At 43.0% G+C, this 24684-nt stretch overlaps 1 long non-coding RNA gene across 1 annotated transcript in view; it reads left to right on the top strand.

The window, feature by feature from the left end:
- Positions 1 to 24420, top strand: part of LOC141259612 (uncharacterized) — a 37030-nt gene extending 12610 nt beyond the window's left edge. Inside the window, exon 2 of the long non-coding RNA XR_012318441.1 lies at positions 22448 to 24420. This is a non-coding gene — a long non-coding RNA (uncharacterized lncRNA). The remainder of the gene's footprint in view (positions 1 to 22447) is intronic.
- The last annotated feature ends 264 nt before the right edge of the window (positions 24421 to 24684 follow it).

Raw genomic sequence — 24684 nt, 5'->3', positions numbered from 1 at the left:
TTTATTCTCAAAAGAAGACTCAATCATTAGGGGAAGGGCATGCCCTTAAGAGGGGGGCATATGCAGAAACCATGGGACCCTATAGCAAAAGTACTAATTGAATCTTCCCTCTTCTACCCCATTCCCCAAAAAATATTGGCAGCGTAAAAGGGGTCATGGCACCTAGACGCAATCACAGAAGATCATAGCTCCCAACTTTTAAAGAAAGGGAGAAGGACATGTACAGTTGCATAAACACAATAATTGTGACCCTTTTGAAGTCCCTCAGAGTTCTAACTCTCTACAGTGCCCCTTTTTGTTCCCCCAGAGAGTGTAATGCCCCCTGCGCACAGTATGATACTCCCACAGTGAGTACCCGCACACAATTTGGCTCCACAGTACCCCCACATGCAGAATGATGCTGCCACAGTGCCCACAACAGAGTATAATGCATGCACAGTGCGCCTCACACATTATGATGCTGTCACAGTGCCTGTGATGCAGTATGTCTTCACACTGATCCCCAACAAAGTATAATGCTTCACATAGCCCCCAAAAACAGTATAATAGCCTCCAGAGCCTCCAACTCAATATGATTCCTAAAAAAGTGGCACCCACACCATATGATGTCCCCATAGATCATCCATAAACAGTATGATTTCCCCAAGCCCGTTCACACAGTATGAAGGCCCCACACAAAGTATTGTAGCCCCCATAGCCTCCCCAAATATATAATGTCCCGTCAGTGCCCCCACACACAGTATGACTTCCCCTAAAGTCCTCACACATAGTATGATAGCCCCTACATGCAGTATCATACCCCCACAGGCTTCTACACAGTTTATCATTACCATCATAGCTCCCACACACATCATCTTGGCCCCCACAGCCCACACATAGAGTATGATGGCTATACAGTCTCCCCACACAGTATCACTGTGTACAGTTTTGGGCACCACATTTTAAAAAAGACATAGACAAACTGGAGCAAGTTCAGAGAAGAGCGACCAGAATGGTGACTGGTCTGCAAACCATGTCCTATGAGGAACGGTTGCAGGATTTGGGAATGTTTAGCTTGCAAAAAAGAAGACTGAGAGGAGACTTAATAGCTATCTACAAATATGTCAAGGGCTGTCACATTGTAGAAGGATCATCATTATTCTCATTTGCACAAGGAAAGACTAGAAGCAATGGGATGAAACTAAATGGGAGGAGACACAGATTAGATATTAGAAAAAACTTTTTGACAGTTAGGGTGATTAATGAGTGGAACAGGCTGCCACGAGAGGTGGTGAGTTCCCCTTCAATGGACGTCTTCAAACAGAGGCTGGACAGACATCTGTCTGAGATGATCTAGTGAATCCTGCTTTGAGCAGGGGGTTGGACCAGATGACCCAGGAGGTCCCTTCCAACTCTACCATTCTATGATTCTATGATTCTATGATTCTATCATGGCCCCTACAGCCCCTCACACTCAGTGTGATGGCCTCCACAACCCCCACACACAGTATCATTGTCTCCACTGCCAAGCACACACATGAGGTCATAAAGCCCACAATTGATAAACATACTTAAATTAATAAAAGAACCACACTACCATAATATATGGGGTAAAACTTATTTATTGGTCGGGTACCTTTGTCAAGTTTAATCAAATAATCAATATAGTAAATCCATACATAATCAAATACATTAAATATTAAAAATGCTCCTGACATAAATAAATAATTTAATAAATAACTCATTAATAATTATCTCCATACGGATCCACCCAAGTATCTGGGTGACCCATCCTCTGACAAAGCACCCAAACCTAACAGTATAAATACCAAAAACAAAATAACAGGGGCGCGAGGGCGGGGCTTCTTCAGCTCTTGAGGTAAAACTGACCCCTCCTGACAGGAGCCGTCACCTTATATAGGCATATGCCCCCACTCTCCCCCCCTTTCAGAACCAATCATCTGTTCTCCATTTACCGCTCAAAAATCGGTTCAGGCCAGATTTGTACCACTTCTGAAAGTTCCCAGTAATATTGTCAGTTACCTCATAACCTGACTTGACCATATAATACATTAGGGGCTTATTCCCTCATGATGTCCCCATTTAAGGCAATGTGGCCATCTCATGAGGTCCTAAAGCCCACAATTGATAAACATACTTAAATTAATAAAAGAACCACACTACCATTATATATGGGGTAAAACTTATTTATGGGTTGGGTACCTTTGTCAAGTTTAATCAAATAATCAATATAGTAAATCCATAAATAATCAAATACATTAAATATTAAAAATGCTCCAGACATAAATAAATAATTTAATAAATAACTCATTAATAATTATCTCCATACGGATCCACCCAAGTATCTGGGTGACCCATCCACCAGGACTCTGCTTAAAAAGCACAGGCCCCCCCCACAAAGCCACCCGACCAATACTCGATCATAGTCTATAAGTCTAAATTCAGAATGTCATAACCGACATCCGAAAGATGAACAGAATCTCTACTATACATCCCTACTACATATCCCTCTAACTCTCTGTGCCTATAGCAAAAACCGTTGAGGCTTGACAAAAATTTGGAAAGTTCCCTATTCACCTTACGCTTGATCTTTTCAAGAAAAAATACCCCATCCGATTTCCAACGGAAGCGGGATATTATCTCCGAAAAGGCAATCCTAGCAGCAGGAAAAAAAATTGGAAATCCAGAGAAGATCTTGTTTGACTTGCCAGAGCAGATCAGAAGACCGAAACTGGCCAATATCATTACCCAATAAATGTAAAATTAAAAAATCAGGCATGGGATAACGCAAAGATAAATCTAATAATACTTTCTTCAACTGTGAGCAACGCATACCACGAATACCATGCCAGAAGATTTGAATTTCAGATGAACTAAACGATAAATTTTCAGAATAATTTCTTTTACTCGCCCTTCTCTGCGCCCAATAGATGTAAGAGTGACCAATAATCCATATACATTTGGGCCCTACAAAATAAAAAGAATCAACATGTAAATAACAAGTCAGGGCGAACATACAATTGGTATCGTTTTGACTTCCACCTCCCTAATTGCTTAATCAAATTCTCATCTAGGCCAGCTTGGGCAGCCGTAGTTGCTGCCCCTATCCTAAACGAATGACCTGTAATACGTAAATTCCCCAGTTTCAAATCGCTCAAGCATTTCCTCAATATAAAAGAAAATTGGAATTTGATTCACTGGGCTACCATTTTTATGAATGAATAGAAGGGAAAAACCAAGGGGGCGAATTGACAGCCATCGTCTCATGTTAGACAGAGGGCATAAGGGAGAATCACTGATTGCCCTTACTATGATTTTAGTGCCCCTGCCTATCTGATCTGTCTTAGACCTCCTTAAGAAAAGGAGTATACTGTGCTGTAGCACTGAAACGTCAGATAACAGAAGCCCCGTAGGCCGAAGCCCATTATCTGACAATAACTCTCCCGTCCTCATTGCTGAAAAAAATAAAGTAATAAAAATGGCCCTAAAAAGAGTTGCTTCAAAAAGGTCGAAACAAACCTCAGAAACAACCGAACACAATTTAGACAAAAGTTCAATCGTAACTGGTCGTCTGGTATCTGCAGAAAAAGAATTACGTTTAAAACCCTTTAAAAATTGTTTCACCACAAATAATGACGACAGGGGAGCTGACCCATAAAGCTTTAAGAAAAATGATATCCCTGCTACAATTTTTGCCAAAGCCGAGTGAGACAACCGTTCATTCACTAACATGTCTAAAAATGACAAGGCTGAAGTAGCAAAACATGCATGAGGATCAAAGCCATTAACTTGACAAAATCCCCGCCATCGCTCCCACGCGCATGTATAATCAGCCCATGTGCGCGGAGCTAAGGAATGAATAATGTATTTAGGAACATGAATTAAACCAGATCCCACAGGGACGTGGGAAGCCACGTTCTGTCCGCTTCTGCCTCTGGATACCGCGCAAGGAATTCTTCCACTCGCTGCTGAGACAGAAGATCCGCCATTACATTATTATATTCTGTTGAAACGCAGGCTTTAAGCCAAATGTTGTGCTGAAGTAATATTAACATCAAATGCCTCAAAATTTTAGAGATCAACCCGTTTCTAGAAGACCTGGAGATCTGGAGCGCAACAAAATTCTACAATTATCGAGACGAGAACTCCAAAGGGAAAAAATAGCAAAAACTGCAAAGACTTCAAAAAAGGATATAGTAAAATCCCTACCGCAGAAAAAACCCGGCCAAAGCTCTGAAATCCATGCACCGCGGAAAAATCCTCCAAAACCGGAAAGACTGGCTGCACAAAACAATTGCAGTTTATCCGCTGATTGAAATTCTGACTGCCAGCAAGACACACCATTATACTTGTCCATAAACCGGGCCCACACCCATAAATCCTCCTTCAGATCAGGAGAAAATAATAATCAAAGACGTCGGGGAGGTGTGGCCTTTGATAGCATCGTACAAACGCCTCAAAAAATTCTCCTGACAGGTATTATTGCGCAAAGCAAAATTTAATGCTCCTAATAAAGATTGAAAATCCTTCAAAGAAGCAGTTTCCCGTTGCAGAAAAAGGTAGTCTAGTGATTTCAGCTTAATCACTTTATCCAATGGCAGCATTTCATTAGAATCTAACTCTATCCGTAAAAATTCCAGTGTCGTACAAGGAAAAACCGTCTTATCTTCTGCAATGGGGACCCCAAAAATAGCCATAATGGACAAAAAACGTGTCAACAATTGGGAACAAATGTCAGAACCGGAAGGGCCTAAGAATAAAAAATCATCTAAATAATGTAACACATGTCCTTGTGGGAAAATAGATTGAAGGCACCATTGCAGAAAGGAAGAAAAAATTTCCAAATAAAAACAGGATAACGAAAAACCCATTGGGAGACATCGATCAAAAAAATATAATACCTCAAAAACAAAACCCAATGAACAATAACCAGACGGATGAACAGGAAGCAGGCAAAAAGCAGCTTGAATATCCGTCTTAGCTAGCATGGCATTGCAGCCGACATTCCGCAATAAATCTACCTCTTGAAGCTCATCAAGAGAATGGCAAGAGTGTGCAAAGCAGTCATCAAAGCAAAAGGTGGCTACTTTGAAGAACCTAGAATATAAGACATATATTTTCATTTTTTTCACACTTTTTTGTTAAGCATATAATTCCACATGTGTTAATTCATAGTTTTGATGCCATCAGTGTGAATGTACAATTTTCATAGTCATGAAGATACAGAAAAATCTTTAAATGAGAAGGTGTGTCCAAACTTTTGGTCCGTACTATATATATATATATATATATATATATATATATATATATATATATATATATATATATATATATATTGTAAGGCAGCACTACTTATTATCCTGGGGGATACTCGCTTTGCTGCGTCAATCACTGCACACCAGCAACCACTTTGCCGTTTTTCATAATCCACAGTTTATTACACGTCATAAACCGTATTTCCCATACAACATGTCCACGAGCCCAAGTGGCAGACCGGCCCACTTGGCTCCAATTACAGCCTCCCGCAAGGTAATAAAACAATGTCCATGAAAATGTCCATAACATAAAGAGTATTACCTTTATCGGCTTTCAGCTGCTTTTAGTCCGCCACCACTGTGACTCTAAGGCTTGACCACACGTGGTCTCCAGCCCTCCACCCCTTAAGGCTTACTGGCGTATTTCACATACCCAGGCTTCACCCTCCAGGACGCTTGTGTGGCACTCCGAGGCTTACTGGCATCCCACACACACACACACACAGGGATCCAGGCTTCACCTCCACCGGAGTCCACCAGGATGCTTGTGTGGCACTCCGAGGCTTACTGGCATCCCACACACTCTCACAGAGGGATCCAGGCTTCACCTCCACCGGAGTCCACCAGGCCTCACCAGGCCTCACAGGAGCGGTGTTCCCCACACACACAGGGAACAGCCTCGTGCCTGACACACGGTGCCCACACAGGAGCTCCCAACACACAGGAACTCCTACACACCGGAACACACCCACACAGGAACACACAGGGTTTTTATATCTTGCAGCACACATGCACACATCCACAGATAGGACCTTAACTGATGTCAGAGTCATGTGTCCACACCCTCTGTGTGCATAAGGACCTGTGTGATTTCACGGTCTTGTGACCAGTCAATTAAAGGGGAAGGTACATGGTCATTCAAACACACTGAACCATTAAAGGGATGTCTGCTACATCACATATTCCCCCCCTCTGTTCAAACTTGTGGGGTTGAGCACATAATATATAAAACAGTCTATATCCCACAGTTCACACTGAGACCATGCACTTGACCCTTGCGTTGTCCAGCCCCTGGAACATTAAACATTGACATTAGCCCACTCCTTAGGGATCTACCATCTGTCAATGTCATCGACTGCGTCAAGTCACATTTCCGGGTCGTAAACTTGTCAGACTTCCGCCACTCCCAGCGGCTCCCCCGCTCCCAGCGGTCAGTCGTAACCTTGTCAGGTCTCCCCCGCTCCCAGCGGTCAGTCGAAACCCTACCAGGTCTCCCCCGTTCCGAGCGGTCAATACAACAGTGTGACTCCACATGGTTCCGTCCTCTATTGGGTCGATTGTATGGGCCACTGAGTCACTGGAGGTCTCACTACCTCCAAACCCACTCCCAGGACATCTTGAAAGGTCCCTAACCTCAGCTGCTCTGATATTTAGGGAGCCCTTTCTCTGTCCGGTCTCACACTTTCTAGACAGCTGCCATCTTCTGCTGCTCAGATGATGCTGTCTATCCACTCGCAGTCTAGCGAGATTCAACTTTTCCACCTCTCGCAGGTAGGTCACTCGGTACTCTACCAGCATGCTCATATCTGCAAGACATTCTTCCGTTCCTACAGCGTAGAACGGCACCATGCCGTCTTCATCCGGCATCCAGTCCCGATGATCACGTGGACTGCTTACTTTTACCACACCAGACTTCTTCACCATCATCTGCATGGCTCGGCCATTTCTCCCAATGAGCTCTCTCACCAGAACACGAGGCACCCGGATGACCTCTTCTCGCAGACTGTGAGTCTTTCTCATCAGCTCCAGTTGTCTAGCGGCTTGCTCCGTCTTCAACCGGAGAAACCTCTTCGTGCGAATACATCGCCAATGTATGTCACTCAGGATCGCCACCCTCTTCACCGTGACTTCAGTCGTGGACAGGACCACCAGCTGTCTAGCCTCTGAGGTCAAGTACACCTTACAGGCTCCCACGGCCTTCTTAAACTCCTCATGCACGAACTCACGGGTGCATTCTTCCCTCAAGTCCTCGGGTACATCTACGAGGCACTTGTACCAAGACGTTTCGGTCTCACCAGTGGTTCCCAGATGATCAACCAGCTCAGGTTTCAGGGACAACTGACTTCCAGCTTCTTCACCCTGGATGCTTCCCCTGAGCTGACTCACAGCTACAACTTCACAACTTTTCATCTTGACCACCTCCACTTCATCTTTATCTTCCAACACCATACTCTTAGCTCTCCTCAGGTCCACCTTCTCATGGTCTAACAGAGTAAGTGCAACTTGTTTGCCTTTTCCCTTCTCCAAGGAGACCTCGTTCACCACGTGACACTTTGCTAGGCGACCTTTGAGCTCTAAACCTTCTCCTTCCAGCTCAGTTACTCGCCTCTCAGCAGTCCATCTCTGAAGCTCTTCCTGCTTCAACTGCTCTTTCAGCAGCAGAGCTCTCTCAGACCTCTCCGTCTCCAATGCGCCCACTCGGCTCTCCATAGCCAGTCTCTCACGCTTCTCTTGCGTCCACTGGGCTTGTAGCAACTCCTTGAGCTGCTTGATCTCGGCTCCGACATCCACCGAACCCTCCGAGCCCACATCACTCGAAGAGGTCTCTGCTTCATACCTCCCATCACCAGCGGTCAACTCCTGGCCCTGGTCTGTGGCTTTTCCGATGGACTCCTCCATCTTCTCTCGCTCAGCTTCCATCTTGCTGACTGTTTCCTTAAGGTACGTCTCCGCCTTCTGGAGAGTATCACAGGACATCTGTAGCTCCTTCACCTGAGCTTCCAGATCTAGGGTCTTTCCCCGGAGATCATCATTCTCCTCACGAATATCTTGCAGAGTGGTCTCAACCACTTGGCGCTCTTGCTCTGCATCCGCCTTACCCTCCTCTAGTTTTTCTTTAACCTTGAGGAGATCCTCATAATCTCTCTTACTCCGTTGCAGTTCCTCACTGAACTTTCCATACCTCTTTTCTGCCTCATGATCATGAGCAGACACTTCAACTTTTATTGCCTCTTTCAGGGCGGATAGCTCCTGGTCTCGCTGGTACAGAGAGTCCTCCAGCCGCTCCTTCTCCTGCATTAGAGGCTTTACTTGGTCCTGGAACTGCTACAGCTCCCTCATGAGTTCATCATACTCCTTTTTAGATTTACACAGCTCCTGGTTGAACTGTTTGCGCAGTCGTTCTAGTTCCTGATGACGTCCAGAAACTCCATCCTGCCGCGTCTCCATCTCAAGTTTCAACTGCAAAACCTCCTCCTTAATTTTGCGGCGGTCCTCCTTAATTGCGTGGAACATCTCCTTCCACTGGACAACTTCCTCGTTGCTTTCCCTTAGACCTCGCTGTAAGTCCTTCACAACCTGGTATACCCTCTGCTGTTCAGACTCCAGGCTCCGCTGGTCTGAGGACACGTTCTCCAGGTCCGTCACCTCCTCTTCTGCCTCTATAGGAGGATCCACACTTGAAACAATGGCACACACCATTACATTTTCTTTCCTTTCACTTCCAGCAAAGAGTACAGGAGCAACCTTTTTGTGGCCCCTGCGCCGTCTACGACGAGATGTGGACTCTCTCCCCTCGTCTAGCCCCGCCTGACTGACCTCTCCTTCTACTTCCTTAGTGTCACCGTCAGCTATCGGGTCTGTGTCACTCCCCATGATGTTGTGGACTACCAGGTCACCTCCCACTTTGACTTCACCCCCTTCCACTGGAGCTACCCCGTTCTCAACGGTCAAATTGTCATTTCTAGGACGTACCAACCCACAATCATCAACAATTTCCAGTTTTTTACACTCCACACTCTTGTGAAAATCCGCCCCTTTTTAGACTCCGCCCCCTTTTAAACAACCACACCTGTAAGGGAATTTTTACAAAAAACATCAGCGACAGTCTTAGGACTCAGTTCACAAGACCTCTTACCACCTCCCCGGGCACTCTGGGACAACATGGGCGCCCCCGGAGAGTCCATAGAATGGTCCACCGCCGCCATTCTATACGGTGCCCACAGCTCCTGCGGTTCCCGCACCATGTCCTGCCAAAGTCTCTCAAATACCTGATCCGGTCCCAACCGGCCCTTCAAACGCTCAATAGCTCCAGACACCTCTGTTGCTTTGCTCACAGCCATCACGGTACACTGTTCACACTTGAACTTCACCGCTCTCCCCGAAAAAATTTTCGTGGCCCCGCCAAGCCACCGCAACACAGGATTCGAGTGCGACGTCAATCTTCGCAACCCCGCCGAGTTGCTGCAAGATGCTTTAACTTCGTGAGCCCCGCCGAGCAACAGCAAACCAGGTTTGAGTGCGACGACGACCTTCACAACCCCGCCGAGTTGTAGCCAGATGCTTTGACCTTCGTGAGCCCCGCCGAGCCACAGCAAACCAGGTTTGAGTGCGACGACGACCTTCACAACCCCGCCGAGTTGTAGCCAGATGCTTTACCACACTCGTCGACCTGTACAGTTGCTCCCAGCAACCAGACTGCAGCTGCTCCCAGCAACCAGACTGCAATTGCTCCCAGCAACCAGACTGCAGATGCTCCCAGCAACCAGACTGCAGTTGCCCCTAGCAACCAGACTGCAGAGTGCCCCTAGCAACCAGACTGCAGTTGCCCCTAGCAACCAGACTGCAGCTGCCCGCACTCTCAAACCACATGTAAGGCAGCACTACTTATTATCCTGGGGGATACTCGCTTTGCTGCGTCAATCACTGCACACCAGCAACCACTTTGCCGTTTTTCATAATCCACAGTTTATTACACGTCATAAACCGTATTTCCCATACAACATGTCCACGAGCCCAAGTGGCAGACCGGCCCACTTGGCTCTAATTACAGCCTCCCGCAAGGTAATAAAACAATGTCCATGAAAATGTCCACATACCCAGGCTTCACCCTCCAGGACCCTTGTGTGGCACTCCGAGGCTTACTGGCATCCCACACACACACACACAGGGATCCAGGCTTCACCTCCACCGGAGTCCACCAGGATGCTTGTGTGGCACTCCGAGGCTTACTGGCATCCCACACACTCTCACAGAGGGATCCAGGCTTCACCTCCACCGGAGTCCACCAGGCCTCACCAGGCCTCACAGAAGCGGTGTTCCCCACACACACAGGGAACAGCCTCGTGCCTGACACACGGTGCCCACACAGGAGCTTCCAACACACAGGAACTCCTACACACCGGAACACACCCACACAGGAACACACAGGGTTTTTATATCTTGCAGCACACATGCACACATCCACAGATAGGACCTTAACTGATGTCAGAGTCATGTGTCCACACCCTCTGTGTGCATAAGGACCTGTGTGATGTCACGGTCATGTGACCAGTCAATTAAAGGGGAAGGTACATGGTCATTCAAACACACTGAACCATTAAAGGGATGTCTGCTACATCACAATATATATATATACAGTACAGACCAAAAGTTTGGACACACCTTCTCATTTAAAGATTTTTCTGTATTTTCATCACTATTAAAATTGTACATTCACACTGAAGGCATCAAAACTATGAATTAACACATGTGGAATTATATACTTAGCAAAAAAGTGTGAAACAACTGAAAATATGTCTTATATTCTAGTTTCTTCAAAGTAGCCACCTTTTGCTTTGATGACTGCTTTGCACACTCTTGGCATTCTCTTGATGAGCTTCAAGAGGTAGTCACCGGAAATGGTCTTCCAACAATCTTGAAGCAGTTCCCAGAGATGCTTAGCACTTGTTGGCCCTTTTGCCTTCACTCTGCGGTCCAGCTCACCCCAAACCATCTCGATTGGGTTCAGGTCTGGTGACTGTGGAGGCCAGGTCATCTGACGTAGCACCCCATCACTCTCCCTCTTGGTCAAATAGCCCTTACACAGCCTGGAGGTGTGTTTGGGGTCATTGTCCTGTTGAAAAATAAATGATGGTCCAACTAAATGCAAACCGGATGGAATAGCATGCCTCTGCAAGATGCTGTGGTAGCCATGCTGGTTCAGTATGCCTTCAATTTTGAATAAATCCCCAACAGTGTCACCAGAAAAGCACCCCCACACCATCCCACCTCCTCCTCCATGCTTCACGGTGGGAACCAGGCATGTAGAGTCCATCCGTTCACCTTTTCTGCGTCGCACAAAGACACGGTGGTTGGAACCAAAGATCTCAAATTTGGACTCATAAGACCAAAACACAGATTTCCACTGGTCTAATGTCCATTCCTTGTGTTCTTTAGCCCAAACAAGTCTCTTCTGCTTGTTGCCTGTCCTTAGCAGTGGTTTCCTAGCAGCTATTTTACAATGAAGGCCTGCTGCACAAAGTCTCCTCATAACAGTTGTTGTAGAGATGTGTCTGCTGCTAGAACTGTGTGTGGCATTGACCTGGTCTCTAATATGAGCTACTGTTAACCTGCGATTCCTGAGGCTGGTGACTCGGATAAACTTATCCTCAGAAGCAGAGGTGACTCTTGGTCTTCCTTTCCTGGGGTGGTCCTCATGTGAGCAAGTTTCTTTGTAGCGCTTGATGGTTTCTGCAACTGCACTTGGGGACACTTTCAAAGTTTGCCCAATTTTTCGCACTGACTGACCTTCATTTCTTAAAGTAATGATGGCCACCTGTTTTTCTTTACTTAGCTGCTTTTTTCTTGCCATAATACAAATTCTAACAGTCTATTCAGTAGGACTATCAGCTGTGTATCCACCTGACTACTGCACGACACAACTGATGGTCCCAACCCCATTTATAAGGCAAGAAATCCCACTTATTAAACCTGACAGGGCACTCCTGTGAAGTGAAAACCATTTCCGGTGACTACCTCTTGAAGCTCATCAAGAGAATGCCAAGAGTGTGCAAAGAGTCATCAAAGCAAAAGGTGGCTACTTTGAAGAACCTAGAATATAAGACATATTTTCAGTTGTTTCACACTTTTTTGTTAAGTATATAATTCCACATGTGTTAATTCATAGTTTTGATGCCTTCAGTGTGAATGTACAATTTTCATAGTCATGAAAACACAGAAAAATCTTTAAATGAGAAGGTGTGTCCAAACTTTTGGTCTGTACTGTATATATATATATATATATATATATATATATATATATATATACAGTTGAAACCAGAAGTTTACATACACTATATAAAAAGGCACATATGCTTTTTTACTGATTATCTGACATGAAATCAGAATAAACCTTTCCTGTTTTAGGTCAATTAGGATTACCATAATTTTTAATATTTGGAAAATGCCAGAATAATGAGAGAGACAGAATGGCAATTTTATTACTTACTGCAAAGTCAAAAGTTTACATACACTAAGATTACTATTCCTTTAAACAAAACAATTCTGGACTGCCCATATGATGATGTCATGTGTTGGGAAGCTTCTGATAGTTTTTTTGGCAATATCTGAGTTAATTAGAGACACACCTGTGGATGTATTTTAATGCACACCTGAAACACACTGCTGCTTTGTGTAGCATCATGGGAAAGTCTAAAGAAATCAGCCAAGATATCAGGAAGAGAATTGTGGACTTGCACAAGTCTGGATCATCCGTGGGTACAACTTCATGATACCTGAAGGTGCCTCGTTCATCTGTATAAACAATTATATGCAAGTACAAACAAGATGGGAATGTCCAGCCATTATACTGCTCAGAAAGGAGACGGGTTCTGTGTCAGAGAGATGAATGTGCTTTGGTCCGACATGTGCATATCAACCCAAGGACAAAAGTAAAAGACCTTGTGAAGATGATGGCGGAAGTTGGTAACATTGTGTCAATAACCACAGTAAAACGAGTACTGTATCAACATGGGTTGAAAGGCCACTCTGCCAGGAAGAAGCAATTACGCCAAAAGAAACATAAAAAAGCAATAATAATGTTTACAAATGCACACAGGAACAAAGCCTTTTATTTTGGGAGACATGTCCTGTGGTCTGATGAAACTAAAATTAAACTTTTTGGGCATAATGACCATCGTTACATTTGGAGGAAAAAGGGAGAAGCTTGGAAGCCTAAGAACACCATCCCAACTTTGAAACACGAGGGTGCAGCATCATGTTGTGGGGTTGTTTTGCTGCAGGAGGGACTGGTACACTTCACAAAATAGATGGCTTCATGAGAAAAGAAGATTATGTGGCAATACTGAAGCAACACCTCAATACATCAGCCAGGAAGTTAAAGCGTGGGCAGAAATAAGTCTTCAAAATGGACAATGACCCAAAGCATACTGCCAAAATGGTAACAAAGTGGCGTAAGAATAGCAAACAAACAAACAAAGTCAATGTTTTGGAGTGGCCATCACAAAGCCCTAGTCTCAATCCTATTGAATATTTATGGGCAAAGCTGAAAAGGCAGGTGCGAGCAAGGCGACCTACAAACCTCTATTAGTTACACCAGTTTTGTCAGGAGGAATGGGCCCAAATTCCGACACTATTGTGAGAAGCTTGTGGAAGGATATCCCAAACATTTGACCCAAGTCATTCAGTTTAAGGGCAATGGTACCAAATACTAATGAAATTTATGTAAACTTTTGACTTTGCAGTAAGTAATAAAAATGCCTTAAAACATTCTCTCTCTCACATTATTCTGGCATTTGGCAAATATTAAAAATGATGGTAATCTTAATTGACCTAAAACGGGAACGGTTTATTGTGATTTCATGTCAGATATTGAGAAAAACATGCATATGTGTCTTTTTATATAGTGTATGTAAGCTTCTGGTTTCAACTGCATATATTGTAGCCATAAATAAATATTATTATGAAAAAAAAAAAACCAATAAAAGGACACATATTTGTTATTGCCACGTCCAGAACGACCTGCACTATAAAACTGTCGCACTAGTTAACCCCTTTAGTGAACATGGTAAAAAAAAACAAAGCAAAAAACGGTGCTTTATCACAAAAAGTGAAATAAAACACGATCAAAAAGACGAATGTAAATAAAAATGGTACCGCTGAAAATGTCATCTTGTTCCGCAAAAAACACGCCACTATACTGCTACATAAGCTGAAAAATAAAAAAGTTATTGCTCTCAGAATATAGTGATGCAAAAAAATTATTTTTTCTATAAAATAGTTTTTATTGTGTAAAAGCGCCAAAACATAAAAAAAGATATAAATGTAGTATCGCTGTAAATGTACTGACCCGGAGAATAAAGCTGCCTTATCAATTTTACCACACGCGGAACGGCATAAAAAAACAAAACAAAAAACAATTCCTGAATTGCTGTTTTTTGTTTATTCTGCCTCCCAAAAATCAGAATAGAAAGCGATCAAAAAATGTCACATGTCTGAAAATGGTACCAATAAAAATGTCAACTTGTCCAGCAAAAAACAAGCTCTTACATGATTCTGTCGGCCGAAATATAGAAAAATTATAGCTCTCAAAATATGGCGATGCAAAAGCTAGTCTTTGAAAAAAAAAGCGTTGTAGTGTGTGACTGCTGCCAATCATAAAAAACAGATATAAATCTGGTATCGCTGTAATCGCACCGACCCGAAGAATAAAGTCGTCTAATCACTTATACCACATGAGGAAAAAATGAATAATATCAATTCTTCACCTGCTGCTGATTTGTTCATTCTGCCTCCCAAAGATTGGAGTATGGCTCAGCTCACATAAATGGGAATCTGTCACCCCCTGGGATATGACATACATGTCATAGAAATGTAAATCTATACATACCTGTATGTCCCATATTAGCGGTCTGATTGCAGAGAAATGTCTTTTTATAAAATCCTTTTTCATATGCTTTGCGCCAGGGGGACGTCAAGAAATCCCTGCCTATCTGCTTAGGACGCCAAGAAATCCCCAACTATGTGCCTAATATCCATACTCCTCCCCTCGCCAGCACGTCACAGGGCCAAGTGACGTGCTCTCTTCTTGTTCACATCAGGCGCATGCGCAAAGCTCCTCTACAGTGAGGCGTGCTTTTTTTGCTTCTGGCTTCATTTATCCTGCAGTGGTCTATTGCGCAGGCGCTGGGGAGTCACTGTTACTTCCGCTCCAGTGATCCAGTTTGATCCTCACTTCCTCTGGGCATCCTGGTAGTTAGGAACCATACCGTATATATATACACATGTATAGATATATACAGTATGGTTCTTGGCGTCCCCCGGGCGCGAAGCATATGAAAAAGAATTTTATATAAAAACATTTCTCTACAATCAGACCGCCAATATGAGGCATACAGGTAGGTATAGATTTACATTTCTATAACCTGTATGCCCATATTTGAGGTCTGATAACTCCCAGGGAGTGACAGATTCCCTTTAATCCAGCACTCTGCGCTGAGCGCTTGCACCGGGGTTTCCGTGTAAATCTCTGAAATACATGATTCAGATGGGACCCCCGGCAGACGATTCCCTGTAATGAGGCAGATACAGAGGCGTATCTAGGGTTTTGGTTCAGGGGGGGCGAAACTTCTGAGTGGGCCCCTAACCAGGTAACCCTGATTACAACTATGGTGGAGCACCCTAATAGTGGATGTAGGAGAACCTCAGCAGATGACCTCGCTGTTGCGAAAAAAAATCTCTATACAAAGACCAACACTGATATTACTGCTATATGGTGACCATGTAGTGGTAGATACCAGTCCTACAGAACACTAAAGAGATTACAGTACAGTTACTGTACTGGTTACAGTACCTTACAGGTGACGTTCTTTCTGATTAAATCGTTCACTTTTCCCGTATTTTCAAGCTGGCCCAGACCAACACGACAACTTCTCCATCTAGGACTCGTCTACAGAGATTACAACAAAGATACATTTGACTCCGTACATTTCCAGCACCATCCCCATCTATTCCCAATCTGCACAAACTCCTCATCCTGCTGATACCCCAATACTGAGCTCCTGCTGCCGTGTCCCTATTACTGCACCGGCTGTATGGTACTGTGTGCCCTCTAAATGGTAAAAAAAAACCTTTAAACTATAGAAATGCCCTAGAAAACAAAGCCCGCATTTTGCCCCCTAAAATGTAATAGTGCCCTCTGTTTGCCCCTTTGACAGTCACAATAACATGAGTTCCCCTATAATGATAAGTGCCCACTTAACATTTAATAATGTCCTGAGTCTCCACCCAGCTCCCCTCTACATAATATGATGCTCTCCTATACATAGTATAATGCCTACCTCACTGTATACTACCCCCACACATTATACTGACCCCTTAGTAGCCTCCAAACCGATGGCTCCAACAATGTATGATGGCCCCCACACTATACAAAGACCCCACATTATCTTTCACACTGTATGATGGCCTCCTAAATAGCCTACATATAGTATAATGCACTACCCATAGGCCTCTATAGTATTATACACTCCCCATAGGCAGATTCTATATAGTATAATGCACTCCCATAGGCCCCCATACAGTATAATGTACTCCCCATAGGCAGACTCTATATAGTATAATGCACCCCCATAAGCAAAGTATATAGTATGAAGCACCCCCATAGGCAGAGTATATAGTATGATGCACCCCCATAGGCAGAGTATATAATATGATGCTCCCCCATAAAAAAATAAATACAATACTCACCTCTCCTCCTTGTTCCCCCACTGCTCCGAGCGCCCGCACAACTCAGAACAGCGGGCGCCAAATGATGACATCATCGCGCCCGGTCAGTGTCTGCGTTGGGGACTGATGGGAGAGGCAGCGTCGCGCTCCCTCTCTCATCACTGAACTTACGGTGATGGGCGGTGGGCCCGATGCTGGCACCGGGGGGCCACTTCTCCTGCTCAAGGGCCTCATAGGGACCATGGCAGTGCAGGGACATCGAGTCTCCCTGCTCTGCCCCAGAATGTAACTGTATCAGCGTGCTGCACACACCGGTACAGTTACACTAGCGTAGCTCCGGGTGGGCCCCCTCAGAGCGTGGGGCCCGGGCCACCGCCCCCTCAGCCTCCTCGGTAGCTACGCTACTGGGCAGGTGAAGGCACCATGGAAGGTGCCTGACTTGTGATCCCACGGTGTCCGTCTTTTTATTAGGCATGCATAAAAGTGCCGTCGGCCATAGTTTTGTGAACCTCTGAAAAATAGGATACCGCTAAACAGAGGCCAGATGGAGTCCATCCATGTGTCATCAGTGTGGGGCGTTTTGCGGCCCGTGCAGCACGAAAAAAATGGACATGTCAACGTGTTTTGCCAACGGACACGCGGTCCGTGGAAACGAATTGACATGTGCACAGACCCATTTATTTGAATGGGTCTACCTTTGTCAGTGTCTCCACTACGTGTGGAAACTGTCACCACACGTACCAGACACACTGACGTGTGAAAGAGGCCTAACTCTGCTGCCTCATCATAGTCAATGGATCCCTCAGGGGTTCATCTGAATTACATAGGAGAAGTGTACATGGAGTCTGCATACTATTCTAGGAAAATCTGCGCTCCAGTAGGCAGATAGCGCTCCGTCTCTCCTGAGTCTCTCTGTGTGGCTAAGCAGTACTGTACAGCCACATATGGGGTATGCTCCCTGCACCCCTAGATGAATTAATTGAGAGGTGTTGTTTGTAAAATGGGGTCTCTTGGGAGGGGGGGGGTACTGGTTCTGGCACATTAGGGGCTCTGCCAATGTGACATGGCACAGTCAAGCCAGCCCAGCAAAATATGAACTCCAATATGGCGCTTCTTCCTTTCTGAGCTTTGCACTGTGCCTCAAAAGTAATCTTCAACCACATATGGGGTATCTGCGTGCTCATGAGAAATTGCACAACACATTTTGGGGTTCACTTTCTCCTGTTACCCATGTAAAAATATTTTTTTTGGCTAATATAACATTTTTGTGGAAAAAATTTGTTTTTTCTGTTATAATTTTCTGTGAAGCACCTAGGGGTTCCAGGTGCTCTCCACACATCTAGATAAATTCAATGGGGGTGCTAGTTTCCAAAAAAGTGGAATTTGATGGGCATTTCCACTGTTTTGACACATCAGGGGCTGTGCAAACGCAACATGACGCCCGCAGACCACTCCATCGAAGTCTGCATTCCAAAACGTCACTCCTTCCTTTCCGAGCCCTGACATGCGCCAAAACAGTAGTTTTCTCCCACATATGGGGTATCAGCACACTCAGGAGAAATTGCACAACAACTTTTGGGGTCAAATTTTTCCTGTAACCCTTGTGAAAATAAAAAAATTGGGGCTAAAAATAATTTTTGTGGAAAAAAATGATTTTTTTATTTTCACGGCTCTACGTTATAAACTTTTGTGAAACACTTAGGGGTTCAAAGTGCTCACCACACATCTAGATAAGTTCCTTAAGGGGTCCAGCTTCCAAAATGGGGTCACTTGTGTGGGGTTTCCACTGTTTAGGCACATCAGGGGCTCTCCAAACATGACGGCGTCCGTTAATTATTCAAGCAAATTTTACATTCAAAAAGTCAAATGGTGCTCCTTCCCTTCCAAGCCCTGCCATGCGCCCAAACAGTGATCCCCCCCCCCCACATACCCACATATAGGGTATCAGCTTAGTCAGGAGAAATTGAACAAAAAATGGTATGGTGCAGTTTATCTTCTTACCCTTCTGAAAATGTAATATTGGGGCTGAAAATCATTTTTGTGGGAAAAATGTTAACAATTTATTTTTACAGCTCAATGTTATAATCTTCTGTGAAGCACCTGGGGGTTCAGGGTGCTCACCACACATCTAGAAAAGTTCCTTAAGGGGTATAGTTTCCAAAATGGGATCACTTGTGGGGAGTTTCCTCTGTTTAAGTACATCAGAGGCTCCCCAAACGTGACATGGCGTCCTCTAATTATTCAAGCAAATTTTACATTCAAAAAGTCAAATAGCGCTCCTTCCTTTCCGAGCCCTGCCGTGTGCCCAAGCAGTGGTTTTCCCCCACATATGGGGTATTGACTTACTCAGACGAAATTGCACAGCAAATTGTATGGTGCAATTTCTCCTGTTACCCTTATGAAAATGCAAAATTGGGGTCTGAAAAACATTTTTGTGGGAAAAATGTGAACATTTTATTTTTAAGGCTCAATGTTATAAACCTCTGCGAAGCACCTGGGGGTCCAAGGTGCTCACCACATTTCTACATAAGTTCCCTGAGGGTTCTAGTTTCCAAAATGATGTCACTTGTTGGGGGCTTCTACTGTTTGGGCACATCAGCGGCTCTCCAAACGCGACATGGTTTCTGCTAATTATTCAAGCAAATTTTACATTCAAAAAGACAAATGGCGCTCCTTCCGATTCCTGCCGTGCGCCCAAACAGTGGTTTTCCCCAACATATGGGGTATCCACGTGCTCAGGAGAAATTGCACAACAAATTTCGGGGTCCAATTTTTCCTGTTACCCTTGCAAAAATGAAAAAAAATGGGTCTAAAGAGATGTTTTTGTGAAAAAAAGTTAAATGTTCATTGTTTTCTTTCACATTCCAAAAATTCCTGTGAAGCACCTGAAGGGTTAATGAACTTCTTGAATGTGGTTTTGAGCACCTTGAGGGGTGCAGTTTTTAGAATTGTGTCAGTTTTGGATATTTTCTGTCATATAGACCCCTCAAAGTGACTTCAAATGTGATGTGGTCCCTAAAAAAAATGGTTTTGTAAATTTTGTTGGAAAAATGAGAAATTGCTGGTCAACTTTTAACCCTTATGACTTCCTAACGAAAAAAAAGATTGGGCTCTAAAATTGTACTGATGTAAAGTAGACATGTGGTATATCTTATTTATTAACTATTTGTGTGACATATCTCTCTGATTTAAGGGCATAAAAATTCAAAGTTTGGAAATTGCAAAATTTTCAAAATTTTTTGCCAAATTTCCTATTTTTTCACAAATAAACGCAAATCATATCAAATAAATTTTACCACAATCATGAAGTACAATATGTCATGAAAAAACATTCTCAGAATCAGTGGGATCCGTTGAAGTGTTCCAGAGTTATTACCTCATAAAATGACTGTGGTCAGAATTGTAAAAACTGGCCTAGTCATTACTGAGCAAACAACTTTTGAGGGTAAAGAGGTTAAAGGCAAACCTTAATTTGTTTATTTACATAAGTCATTTTTTGAATGAAGGTAATATCCTGATTAAAACAGGAAATCAAATATAGTTTACAGTTAAATATATAGTGGGCAATTACATTGTATAGCATGATACTACATGGTGCCTTTATAAATTGCACTGTATTCTCCTATAGATTCATAATACACCGTGTGCAGAATTATTAGGCAAGTTGTATTTTAGAGGATTATTTTTATTATTGATCAACAACTATGTTCTCAGTCAACCCAAAAGACTCATAAATATCCAAGCTTAATATTTTTGGAAGTTGGAGTGTTTTTTTTTTTAGATTTGGCTATCTTAGGAGGATATCTGTTTGAGCAGGTAACTATTACTGTGCAGAATTATTAGGCAACTTAATAAAAACCAAATATGATCCTATCTCACTTGTTTATTTTCACCAGGTAAACCAATATCAGTGCACAAAATTTAGAAATAAACATTTCTGACATGCAAAAACAAAAACCCAAAAAATGAGTGATCAATATAGCCACCTTTCTTTATGATGACACTCAACAGCCTTCCATCCATAGATTCTGTCAGTTGCTTGATCTGTTTTCGAGAGGTGTACTGTTTTCCCTCCCTGTAGATCTCACATTTTATGATGGACCACAGATCAGGTGAACAAGGGAGCCATGTCATTATTTTTTCTTCTTTTAGACCTTTACTGGCCAGCCACGCTGTGGAGTAGTTGGATGCATGTGATGGAGCATTGTCCTGCATGAAAATCATGTTTTTCTTTAACGATACCGACTTCTTCCTGTACCACTGTTTGAAGAAGTTGTCTTCCAGAAACTGGCAGTAGGTTTGGGAGTTGAGCTTCTCTCCATTTTCAACCCGAAAAGGTCCCACAATTTCATCTTTGATGATACCAGCCCATACCAGTACCCCACCTCCACCTTGCTGGCGTCTGAGTCGGAGTGGAGCTCTCTGCCCATTATTGATCCAGCCTCTGGCCCATCCATCTGGCCCATCAAGAGTCACTCTCATTTTATCAGTCCATAAAACCTTTGAAAAATCAGTTTTAAGATATTTCTTGGCCCATTCTTGACATTTTATATTATGTTTCTTGTTCAAAGGTGGTCGTTTTTCAGCCTTCCTTACCTTGGCCATGTCCCTGAGTATCGCACACCTTGTGCTTTTTGATACTCCAGTAACGTTGCAGCTCTGAAATATGGCAAAACTGGTGACGAATGGCATCTTGGCAGCTTCACGCTTGATTTTCATCAATTCATGGGCAGTTATTTTGCACCTTTTTTGGCCAACACGCTTCTTGCGACCCTGTTGGCTATTTGCCATGAAACGCTTGATTGTTCAGTGATCACGCTTCAAAAGTTTGGAAATTTCAAGACTGCTGCATCCCTCTGCAAGACATCTCACAATTTTGGACTTTTCAGAGCCCGTCAAATCTCTCTTCTGACCCATTTTGCCAAAGGAAAGGAACTTGCCTAATAATTAAGCACACCTTATATAGGGTGTTGATATCATTAGTCAACACCCCTCCTCATTACAGAGATGCACATCACCAGATTTACTTAATTGGTAGTTGGCTCTCAAGCCTATGCAGCTTGGAGTAGGACAACATGTATAAAAAGTATCATGTGATCAAAATACTCATTGCCTAATAATTCTGTACACAGTGTACAAACATGCACATGATAGGGCACCTAGCGATTTTGCTAATTCATGTTAATACAAAACATTTGATTATAAACAGATTCCTTTAATGCTAAATTGAAGATATTTTACCATATATGCTAACATCCAGCAACATGTCCTTTTCTTATAGTATATATCACCCACTAGGTACTGTACTATCTATGCTATATTAAGCTTATTTGCTTATACTAAGATATTTCTTTCTATTCTAAATCCAAAGTTTCCATGACACGGTCATAAGTGTGCATTCCTTAGTGCTTATCCGCTAGATTTCAAACTTCAAATGCATGCTGACATTTACATTCCATTTTCTGTATTTGCTCTGCTGTATTATATATAATATATAGTTGGTATGTTTTTTACATGACAAAAACCTGGCATTTTAATAATGGTGTGTAAACATATACAGTAGCATGTAAAAGTTTGGGCACCCCCTGTTCAAAATTACTGTTATTGTGAACAGTTAAGCAAGTTGAAGATGAAATGATCTCTAAAAGGCCTAAAGTTAAAAATGACACATTTCCTTTGTATTTCAGGCGAAAAAAAGGTCCACAAAGCAGGAGAAGGCTATAAGAAGATAGCAAAGTGTTTTCAAGTTGCCTTTTCCTCAGTTCGAAATGTAATTAAGAAATGGCAGTTAACAGTAACAGTGGAGGTCAAGATAAGGTCTGAAAGACCAAACAAATTTCAGTGAGAGCTGTTTGTAGGATTGCTAGAGAGGTAAATCAAAAACCCCTCTTGACTGCAAAAAACCTTCAGAAAGATTTAGCAGACTCTGGAGTGGTACTGTTTGGAGACACCTGCACAAATATGGCCTTCATGGAAGAGTCATCAGAAGAAAACCTCTACTGCATTCTCTCAATAAAATTCAGCATCAGAAGTATGAAACAGAACATCTAAACAAGCCTGATGCATTTTGGAAACAAGTCCTGTGGTCCGATGAGGTTAAAATAGAACTGTTTGGCCACAATGATCAAACTTATGTGTGGAGAAAAAAATGGCACAGAATTCAGTAAAAGAATATCTCATCAACCATTAAGCATGGGGGTGGATTAATCATGCTTTGTGGTTGTGTTGCAGCCAGTGGCACAAGGAACATTTCCCTGGTAGGGGGAAAAATGGATTGAATGAAATTTCAACAAATTCTTGAAGCAAACATAACACCATCTGTAAAAAAGCTGAAGTTGAAAAGAGGATGGCAAATGGATAATGATCCTAAACACACGTCAAAATCCACGTCAAAAGGCGCAAGCTGAAGGTTTTACAATGGCCCTCACAATCCCCTGGTCTGAACATTATTGAAAATTTGTGGCTAGACCTCAAAATAGCAGTGCATGCAAGATGACCCAGGAATCTCACAGAACTGGAAGAATTTTTCAAGGAAGAATGGATGAAAATCCCTCAAACAAGAACTGAAGGACTCTTCTCTGGCTACAAAAAGTGTTTACATGCTGTGATATTTTCAAAAGGGGGTGCTTCTAGGTACTAACCATGCAGGGTGCCTAAACGTTTGCATAGGCCCATTTCTCTTTTTTTAATTTTTAAAATGTAAAAGATGAAAATATTTTTTTTTTGCCTAAAATACAACGGAAATGTGTTATCTTTAACTTTTGACCTTTTAGAGATCTTTTCATCTTCAACTTTCTTTGCTGTTCACAATAACAGTAATTTTGACAAGGGTTGCCCAGACTTTTAGATGCCACTGTAAATGCCATCTCATCAGCGGGTGAAATAAGTATTGAACACTTCACCTATTTTCTAAGAAAACATATTTCTAATGAGGCCATTGACATGAATTTCTCACCAGATGTCGGTAACAACCCATCCAATCCACACAGGCAAAGAAATCATCCATAGATGTCCATAAATTAAGTTATGTGTAATAATGAGAAATGACACAGGAAAAAAGTATTGAACACGCTTACTGAAATTTATTTAACCCTTTGTGCAAAAGCCTTTGTTGGTGATGACAGCTTCAAGATGTCTCCTGTATGGAGAAATAAGTCTCATGGATTGCTCAGGTGTGATTTTGGCCCACTCTTCCACACAAACACTCTTCACATCCTGAAGCATCCTTGGGCTTCTTCTATGAAATCTGACCTTTTGTTCCTTCAATCAATTTTCTATTGAATTCAGGTCATGTGATTGGCTGGGCCATTCTTGCAGCTTTATTTTCTTTCTCTGAAACCAATTGCGAGTTTCCTTGGCTGTGTGTTTGGGAGAATTGTCTTGCTGTAATGTCCACCCTCGTTTCATCTTCATCATTTTAGTAGATGGCAGGAGATTTTTATCAATAATGTCTCAGTACATTTGTCCATTTATGATTCCTTGAAATACATAAAGTTTACCTGTGCCGTATGCTAAAAAACAGCCCCACACCCTCAGGGCTGTGGAGTCGGTGTCGGAGTCTGTGTCCATTTTGGTGGAGTCGGAGGCGGAATCGGAGTCGGTATAAAATGGACCGACTCCAACTCCTAAAGTATATAATAAATTGGGTACAGTAGTTCAATGCAGTTTGTGGGGAATATTTTTTTCATAAGAATTTGGGAAAGTTATGAAATGTCCTATAAATGTCTGTCCCATTCCTGATCTAAGTGTCTAGACTTTTAGTTGAGATGAATCTGTGCTCCAGTAAATTTATCACTTAAACATGAGCCATGTATGAGGGAGTCAGAGTCGGAGTTGAAGTTGGAGTCGGTGTCATGGAAATTGAGGAGTCGGAGTCAGAGGTTTGGCTTACTGACTCCACAGCTCTGCACACCATTTTGTTCTC

The sequence above is a fragment of the Phyllobates terribilis genome, unplaced genomic scaffold (genome assembly GCF_046119375.1).
Source record: "Phyllobates terribilis strain yellow unplaced genomic scaffold, ASM4611937v1 Scaffold_3__8_contigs__length_932513732, whole genome shotgun sequence".
NCBI lineage: Eukaryota > Metazoa > Chordata > Amphibia > Anura > Dendrobatidae > Phyllobates > Phyllobates terribilis.
Note: the sequence above shows the minus strand (reverse complement) of the source record. Positions and strands in the feature narration are given on the sequence as shown.